Raw genomic sequence first — 9924 nt, forward strand, 5'->3', positions numbered from 1 at the left:
TGTTTTTTTAAATATTTTTATTTCAATATTTGAGCTGCGAGGATGGTGTGGTCATGTGGAAAGAAGGTTCCTGTTGGAGATGAACTAACTACATGCTGTGGAAGTTCCCGTATGACCACCGTGCGCTGGTAGAATTATAACTCAGCTGACCTGGAAAAGACTGTGGCTCTGCTGTGTAGAGCTTCTCTCCAATTACAGGATTTTTGCTCAGGACTTTAACAAAGCAGTAACCCTTTGAAAATAAAACTGAAGTACAGTTTGAAAGAAAATACCACCAGACATATATCAAATATTACAACATATTCTGCTAGACATCTTTTTTTCTCTCTCATGCACATAAGCAATGTTCTTGATTTGTTCTTAGCCTGTTTGCGGGAATCTGATGCAAAGCAAAGCAAAACTGCCACGTCAGCGTTGAGAGTTTTTTTGTTTTGGTTTGCATTAGATTGTGACCAGAATCACTCCATTTACTACGCGATGAATGAGGTCGAACACACATCGTCGTGGTTTTATTATTGGTATCAAAATGTAAATGGTATTCAATTTCATCAACGAGATAATACGATGAGGTAAGGGCGGTTAATCTTTGAATAATTGACACAAAAAAAATACTGACACACTCGCATTCTTGTACACAGTCACACACACACACACACACACACACACACACACACACACACACACACACACACACACACACACACACACACACACACACACACACACACACACAGACACACAGACACCTGCCTTTGGATTCCCGGCTGCAAAGGCCATGAATAATGGATAGTAGTTTTCCCTGGCCTGGGGGAGAAGCTTTTAAACATAATTTGTTGCTTTAATTTATTTACACAACCTGGCAACCTCGGCCCTCGGGCTAGGTGCATTATACAGAACCGAGCCCCACCGGGAAGGACACATACACACACACACACACACACACACACACACACACACACACACACACACACACACACACACACACACACACACACACACACACACACACACACACACACACACACACACACACACACACACAAACACACACACATGACACGTACACATATCTGCCCCAGGTATGACACATCCTTATATGTCTTGTAGGATAAATCCTCTGCAGAAATAATCTGCCTCACACATTCACACAGAATCATGCTAAATATTCAATAATGTTGCAGTGATGACAGATGTCACCGTCAGCCTGCCAGCGTCCCATCAAATTTACGTGGGATTTATCTCCCACATTTTTAGCTAATTTTCACCTCTGACATATTTCATTTAAAATTAAATTATCACGTTTATTTTGCAAGTAGTAGAATATTGACTCATCTTTTATCACAGCAATTAAAGAACCAGGTGAAGCTGTTATATGTTGAGTTTGATGATTACATATTCACACACACACACACACACACACACACACACACACACACACACACACACACACACACACACACACACACACACACACACACACACCATGCTCAAGTACACTTCATCACAACACTTCATTCCCCCTGATTAGCAACACAGGAGGATTAGAGCAAGCACATTTATGATGACAAGAGCACACAAGATGATGAGAACAAAATTAAAAAGTCAGTTTTGCAGCATGCATTGCACATTGATAAAATGACACTTATCACTTTCAACTTTTCAATATTTTTCCAATAAATCCTCGGTCTCCAAAGTGTCTGTAACAGCAGGTGCTTGTATTGTTTGTGAAGGAAAATCCGCAATATCCACCTACAAATCTACATCATGACAACAAAAACAGATCAAATTATGAAAACAGAGGGAGACTCTGCCCCAGTAAGAGAATAATGCTTGTGACAGGATCTTTCTTGGCAGCTGAAGGAAGAACAAATCATACGACTCTGATGTAAACTGTACTAATGATCCAAAAACAAGTGGTACACCTCCTCTACTCCTGCTGGGTTGCCAGATTTTGGTCTTAACTTCTACCCCATGATGACAAAACTCCGACAGCTGCGAGGGTTGGTCAGGTATCCAGGTCCAAACTGTCGCTACAGTAGTGTAACGTGCGGTGGAGGCTGCCAGTTTCTGACAGGTTTCAGAATCAGTTTCACTTTGATGAATGAGGAAATGCACGTACATCACTGAACTCTCTATACACACCAACAACACCGCTGTCAGGATTTAGCATCCCGACTCGCTTTGTGATATATTATTCAGGATTTTTCATCCGCTTGCATATGAAATGATCATTTCTACACAGGCCCACAGTAAACATCATGTGACCACACAAGTCTCTGGCTTTGCTTCTGCTTTAATTTGTGAGGGAAGCTTTTAAATGTCCAATATCTTCTACCCCAGACATCTTGTGAATCCAACACAGATTTTCGGATCAACGGTGCCACAAACCTTTGATCATGATGAGCTTCATGTTGCCAAAAGTCCAGAGTGTGTTTACAGGCTGTGTTTACAGCACTCTGGATTGTCGTCCATTCCGAGTTCATAATCACAAAAAGCTGTTTACTGTGCGTGCATCTTCATATTCACATCATTAATAACTCTATAATCTTGCACAGAAACCAGGCACTGAGCACAAAATCCAACATTTGACCAAATATTGAGTTTGCAGGAGTCATACACACACTCGCCAGAGTTACAGTAGCATGCTGCGCCTAGTATTATTACTTTCTCAGTGGGAATTTGAGTGCTTTTCAAAATAAAACTGGATTTGACCTTAACAGAGTTATTGCAGAGACATATTAAACCCATAAGTATGGTTCTTAAAATCAGTTGTGTCAAAGGTCACCAAATAAACTACAGTCTTTACTGATGAAATAGTTGGATGTTTAGGGGCAAAAATTTGCATTCTTGCCAAGAGTTAGATGAGGAGATCCATACCACACTAATCTGTGACCTATTCATGAAGTAAGTACTAGCGACTGGTTATCTTAGCAGGAAGACTGGAAAGAAGGGCACACCTTTATCCTGGCTCTGTCCAAAGGTAACGAAATCTGCCGTACCATTATGCTCAGACACAGCAGCCGGGTCGTTCTGGGCTCCACCGAAGCCGAACCATCCAAAAACATGCACCTCAGGTCAGGTTACCTGGCGCCGCGCTCGTGGCAGCCTGCTGCAGCAGCTCCCCCCTGAGAGCACACCTGCTGTAGCGAAGAAATTTCCCCTCGGGGATTAATAAAGTGTACAAAATCAAAACCAAAAAAAATCAAATTAACGAAAGGACTTTTGTCAGATCTAATGGTTGTATTTGATTCTCAGTGGACTTCTTCAGCAAGTTTCGCTATTGGCTTTTGTGGTCTTTGATTATTATCTGCTTTAGCTTTTCCAAATTTGGTGATTTTTTTAAAAAAAAATTTACATAGATATGGTAATAATAATGGTTAAAAATGATGTAAAAATTGCATATATTTAAATTTTTTTAAAAGATAACATTTTCTTGGGGTGAAGACCCCAAAGCACCCACCAAAAACATGTTCTGAGTTGTCCACAAACTCAAGTAAAACACTTTTTTAAAACTCCTGATTCAACGCCAGTGGTTTGTGAACAAGACAGAAAGTTACAATCTCATATTGTCCTCATGCCAAGAAAGTGCCACCGCCCTTCCTTAATATCACAACTGGTCAATTTTACACATTAAACACATGAAACAATCCATGCATGATGTGTTAATCAATAAGATGGTGGCTTTTGCAAGGAAAGCTGTTTGCCCTTTTCCAAACTTTATTATAAACTAAACTAACCAGCTGATCACTGCAGTTCTAGGTTTACTGTATAGATATGACTTTGTGTCAATTTTCAAGCAGTGGTGCCATTTCTAAAATTGTCAGCCTAATTATTTACAGGGAGAGAGCAGTGTCAGGGATTTTAAGGTAGCCTTTGGTGCAGAGGTGGTGCCACAGAGGATATTGTCGGCTTTAATTGGGTCGACAGAACTTTGACTGGTGCGACGGGTTTATGTCTCATCACAGTTTAAAGTATATTTCATGCAGCATAGAAAGGCTTTCAATACTGTACTGCCTGACTGAATAAAATAAGCATAGATTGATATGTAATAAAAAAAACAAAATCATAAAAAACTATATCTCTCAAAGCACCGACAAGCCTGACTGTACAGAATATGCACTAAAGAGAAGCTAAATAAACCTTCACTTTCTTTATTTCATCTGCTCTCTGTGGAAGCTTTGATTTATGACATGTTATTTGTTTCTGGGCTATATTTTAATTTGAAGGATTTTGAAATGCTTTGAGCATATTATACAATCAGGATCTTTGTAGTAAATGATCGTTTTTCAGGCAAAAATCGTTGTGCTTTATCAATAATCCGGGGACTCATTTTAATCTTCTCACAGCTGAATTTGTAATGGCAGTGCAATCTGTTCAAAAGCACAACCCAGCTCTGCAGTCTCTATTTCAAAGACAGATATTCTCACATTATTTAGCATGATATTCACAATTTCAATCTGACTCCACATACACCTTCTCGTAGCCCGGTGTTCATCAGTGAAATAAGGAGGACATTAAATCTGCTGGTGAGGTTTGTCAACCTGAGAACACTTTTCTGTCACTGCAGCAATGAAAGGTAATCTGTTTCTCCATGCAGCTGCTGTGATCAAAGGGATCGCGCTCCCATGACTATCACGCACAACAACCCACACATGCAAAGACACAATGAGGCACGTGGATGCAGCCTCTGACACTTGTGCACAAACCAGGATGCACACACCTACAGGCATGCAAACACGCAAATACTGCACATGAGCCTTCACATGGACTTACAACATATGAGCACCGTGACTTACATTCACACACAAAGAAAATCCCACTGCCGCTTGATGTTGTGTGTTTTCTTTAAGAAGCTTGGCTCCTGCTGTGAAGATAGCAGTGAAAGAATGGACACACACACACACACACACACACACACACACACACACACACACACACACACACACACACGCACACACACACACACAGATGAACACACAGATGTACCAATACTCAAAGCAATAGCAGAAACCAACAAGGGAGTAAGTCATCAGTTGAAGCTCCCACACCATCTAAAACTGCAGAAAGAGGGAGAATTTTTTGTATTTTTTTGTGACATTCACAAGATATTTTTACCATCATCTCATATTTAATACAGTACAAGACTTGTAACTCTAATGTCGCTTTTAATTCCTTTTGCATGAAATAAATGAAGATGTAGCTCATGCTGTGGCCCCAATATAGTTTCAAGATGTGCACATCTGACAATCTAAAATATTCAGTGTATGTACAAATGCTGGATTTTCACAGGCAGAAGGATTTTATTCAGCAGAGAGTCATTTGAATGATCTGAAGGCGGCAGCTGAGCCGTACAAAAATATGAGACAAACGGAGACGGTGCTTGTATTCTGGTGGCTTCGTGGCTGTTTCCTTCCTGCACCTACGACCACATACTTTTGTTCTAAAGATGTATCAAGCCCACGGTGTCTTCTTGTGGATGTGCTGCAGCAGGTTAGCAGTCTCTCCACCATCCACTGTACAAGACACCCCAAACCCCACCCCCACCTTCACAAGGGAATCTACCCAACCCTGCTTTCATGCTTTAGTCATCCCGCCTGGGCTGCTGCAACATCCCTCCTGGCTCGACTCCCAAAGCACTCTTTAGCCCTTACATCAGGGATTCTACCCCCACCACACACACACACACACACACACACACACACACACACACACCCTGCAGTACCAAAGCCGGCTCCAAGAGGCTGTTTTGTATTGAATACAAACTCTGGTGCTCGAACCTCCAGCCCACCGTCCACACGGTCTCGTTGAGCACGTCAGCCTGTGATCTGCATTCTGTCGTTAGCTGCCACTTATCTTTCTTTTCCCTACGGCAGGCCGGTTATCCCCCACCACCAACACCCTGCTCCTCCTCTAGAGGTGGAATAACTTTACTCCACTCTGATCAGCAGAGTCTCTCCCTATTTCCCACCATGACCCAAAAAGCCTGTCTCTTCAATAAACACATCACTTTTGACTTACAGTAAATCTCCTTTTTATTTTAAATATTTATCTCCCCTCCTGATCCTCTCTGCCATCTCCAGCTGGATTTTTATACAGTGGCATTGGGAAGAAGGGATCATTTACAGATTGCGTTTTTGTGGTGATTTGTTTGTAACAGAGAGAAAACTCCATTTTAGTTAAAGGGAGAATAGAGTGTTTTTTTTCCCAACCCATGATAAAAGGAGGTGACATAATGCTGCAGGGAGAGCAGGCACCACAGAGAACAGGAAAACGACTGAGAGACAGAGATGATGAGAACGCAATACTGGAGACTGTAGAGGGAGAGAGAAAGTATGATTTACAGAAAACTGTATGTAGAACAAAAGGCTGAACACTTTGCTGCTTTGTGATACCAGGCAAAAGTGGTTCATATATAATCTGGAAGACATGGCGAAAGTCAAAACAAAAAAAACAACAACATCTGTTTATTGTATATTATTTTGAAATGTCCTCCCCATAAATGAATGAAGACTTGAGCATTCCGAGTTGTAGTTTATTATGTTAAAAGAAGGAATCAGCTGCAACTAACTGACTGACTATTGTTATTGACTCTTTTCTAATTAACTGATTAATCACTTAAATCATGATTATTTAAGAGAGTTAAATGAGTGTGTTTGGAGCTCAATATGATTCAAATTTCTTAATTTGTTGTGTACTTGTATACTAACACTAATCACTATTTTGAGTGCATGAGTGCATTTACACTGTCAAGTACAGAAACCTGCAGTGCACCAGAAGCACCCAAAACGGTCCAAAAAATTACGTGTGAAACGCTGAATACTTTTCACCCTAAACAGCTACGCAGATGAAGGGGAGGGACCACTGAAGTAAAAAAAAAAATAAAAAAAAAAATACAAATGAAGTCTTCTGAGGAAGCTACAGCTGATCCTGAACACCATACAACATGTTTTACTACTGCTGCTGGACAGAAGCCATTAGTGTGTTAAACAGAGGGCACAAAAACGCGTTGATTTCTGGGTAAAATAATCAAAGCTGCAGATATTTTGTATGTATTCGCACGCTGAGGTTAATTCTGGTCAGTGCAGAACGGCAGTGTTGCAATTTGAAACGGCACTACACAAGTCAGAGTGCTGACATGTAAGAGCACTATTTGTTCGTGAAGTAAGGGAAGTATGTCATTTGGAACACAGCTATGAAGACGGCTATAGTTTGTATTTATTTCACACTCACTCCAGAGGTAAACATAATTCAAAAGTATTGCTGTGCTGTGTTTAAATGGACAACAGCCAGAATAAACCAGCCCTCTCTGTTTTTCTGCTGTTGCCTTATTCACCACCCCCCTTCAGCCCTCAGTAACTCAGTAAGTGAAGGGAAAGGAGTGCTATTTAATCAAAAAAAGTGTCACATTAATTCAGACAAATTCAAGCAATCTAGTTTTCTAATAAAGCTGTCATATTTGCATCCGGTGACTTACGCTCACCATCGTTTTAGATTAATTCCCGTCACAACCTTTTGATTTATGAATGCATAATAACTGAGGGCAATGTCTGTGACTGTGAGCGAGTGTGTGTGTGTGTGAGTGTGTGTCCATGCATGCGTGTGTGTGAATCTGTGTCTACAAAGCCTTGACTTTTAATCTAACATGTTGCTTGTGCCCAGATGAGAGAAAATCACATTTTGCGATAATTGAGCGTGTTAAGAGGGAAAGATCAGACTTCTGGTGTGGAGGAGCAGGAGTTGCATCATTGCTTCGCTGTTTCAGAGCAGCCTCTCATCTGTGCTTATCTCATATCAAGAGACCGAATGCATAAGAATTTGTCTCCCCACTTGACATTGTCTTTTCATATCCATTCTTTGCACAAGAAATCCAAAGGTCAACATCTGCTCCTTCCAGTCCGCACATAAAGAAAAAGGCACTTTTGTCTGTAATTGTTGCCTAATGGTATTTTATTTCTCTTTCTTTTTGTTTTGCAGCTGTGCAGGAAAATTGCAACCTAACATCTGATTTGCACGACAGTGGATGATGTAAAAAATGGCTTGTTGTGGATATATTTGTTATCTTTTGAATTTTATCGCCTGTTTAAGTGGAGCTACAATGTTTTCTTCCATCAGTTTTCCAAATATGGTCGACAAACAAAATTAGGAATTCCTCTAGCATCTCAACTAGTATGGTACCCTGGTTTTATTCGTCCTCCATTCCATTATTTGCAGTCACTCTACTGTTTTGCAACTCAGTTCCAGCTTCCTGAAGGAATACTACAAACAGTTTACTCCACTGTTGTTGCCAAAAGAGTTTAAATATTGCCTGTATCAAGAACTGCCCCCAAAAGCCACCTTCACTACACACATTATTTCCTCATACACTATTCGGTTGACACTTCACTAACATTGAGTAAAGCAACTGAAGTAAACACAATATATAATCCTCTTATCATGACTCAATCTAACGCAACGAGTTTCTGATAGCTCTGATCATAGCAGAGCAATCTGAGCTCATCTGCAAACATTTCTGACAGTGTCAACTTTCTTTGCATTCACTTTTGTGTTTGAGCAAAAGGAAGAAACCCCGAACAGCACAACAGATGGTGGAGCAGTTTTGCTAGAAGATGTGTTTTCTCAAATATATGCTACTTCTATGTCACTTCATAATCGTCTTGGCAGAATAAATCAAATGGGGCTTTTGATCATTTTAACCATTCAGGCACTATGAGTTGTGCCCATATGGTAAATTAAAGTACCTCTGTTGGCTTACTGGTGACCACTGAATGTTCCCAGAGTTTGGTTTTAAATGGAAGCAGGTGGAATGATCGCAGTATTTACCCTGTTCGAAATCTTGATTTGAGCAGCACCACAAAGACACATTTCACACACTTGTATCTCCTTACTTCATGATTATTGCAGTGGAAGTTTTACTTGCCTTCTGTTGTTTGGCTACAAGATGGCGTGAAGGAATCCGTCTGACTTTTAACTAAATACTCTTTAGAATTGATTTTAAGATCTTATATTGAAAGCTCGCCATGGCCCCGCTTCTTATAGTATTTTTTTGTTTTACTTTTAGCAGAGTCTGTACTTGTACATGTAGTCTTATCTAGGCTTCATGAGTCATTAACATTATTGTTGAACACACTTTTATAAAACAGCTTACCCTTACTTTACTTTTGTCATTTTATTTGTTATTTTGCATTATCTTATATGTTTTATTATAAAATATAATTTCTTGATTGTAATTTGTAATTTTATATAAAGCACTTAGAATCTTGGGTTGGAAAATGCTCTGTACAAATACAGATTCTTGTCAAAAATATTTCTATTCACTGCAATTTGCCTTTCAGTCATTCAAATTTGTCAAATTAGTAACGCTCCTGGTTGTGTAACATGTTGCATTGGAGGCTTTTATTGTGAAACACTTGATCACTTTTCGTTTTGAAAGATAAATACTTGATAAATACATCTGAACTGAGAATCTAACACGTTCAAAATCATCTTGATAGTTGTAAATGAGATCAGTAAGTAACACAGACATCTGTGTGTTAACTGTTGGCTCCATCTCAAAATGTTCTGATGCACTGCAGACTTGGCATCATTTAAAAGTTAGGCTGGAGGCCAAATGAGTCCTGAAACTTCTCCCTGAATATCCCTGCATTTGATTAATCAAACCAACAGACTTCTGATACCTGATTACCATCTTCTGGCCAAAGATTGCCACTGCTTCTACAAAAACAGTAATGGTCACTGAAGCAGCTTTTTCATTCATTCATTTAATCTTTATAGCCAAAAAGACTGAAATATCAAAACATTTCTGGATTACACATCACAAATGAAGCTTTAATCCTTCTATTGACATCATTAATGCTCATGTTCTCTTCAAAGGTGCCTCTGAAGAAGCTTCAAAGTCAGAATCAAACGCATCTCAGCTAAATGTTA

This window comes from Brachyistius frenatus, unplaced genomic scaffold, assembly GCF_029030835.1.
Source record: "Brachyistius frenatus isolate BFR_SWC_R1_liver_20210118 unplaced genomic scaffold, ASM2903083v1 Contig_130, whole genome shotgun sequence".
Taxonomy (NCBI): Eukaryota; Metazoa; Chordata; class Actinopteri; family Embiotocidae; genus Brachyistius; species Brachyistius frenatus.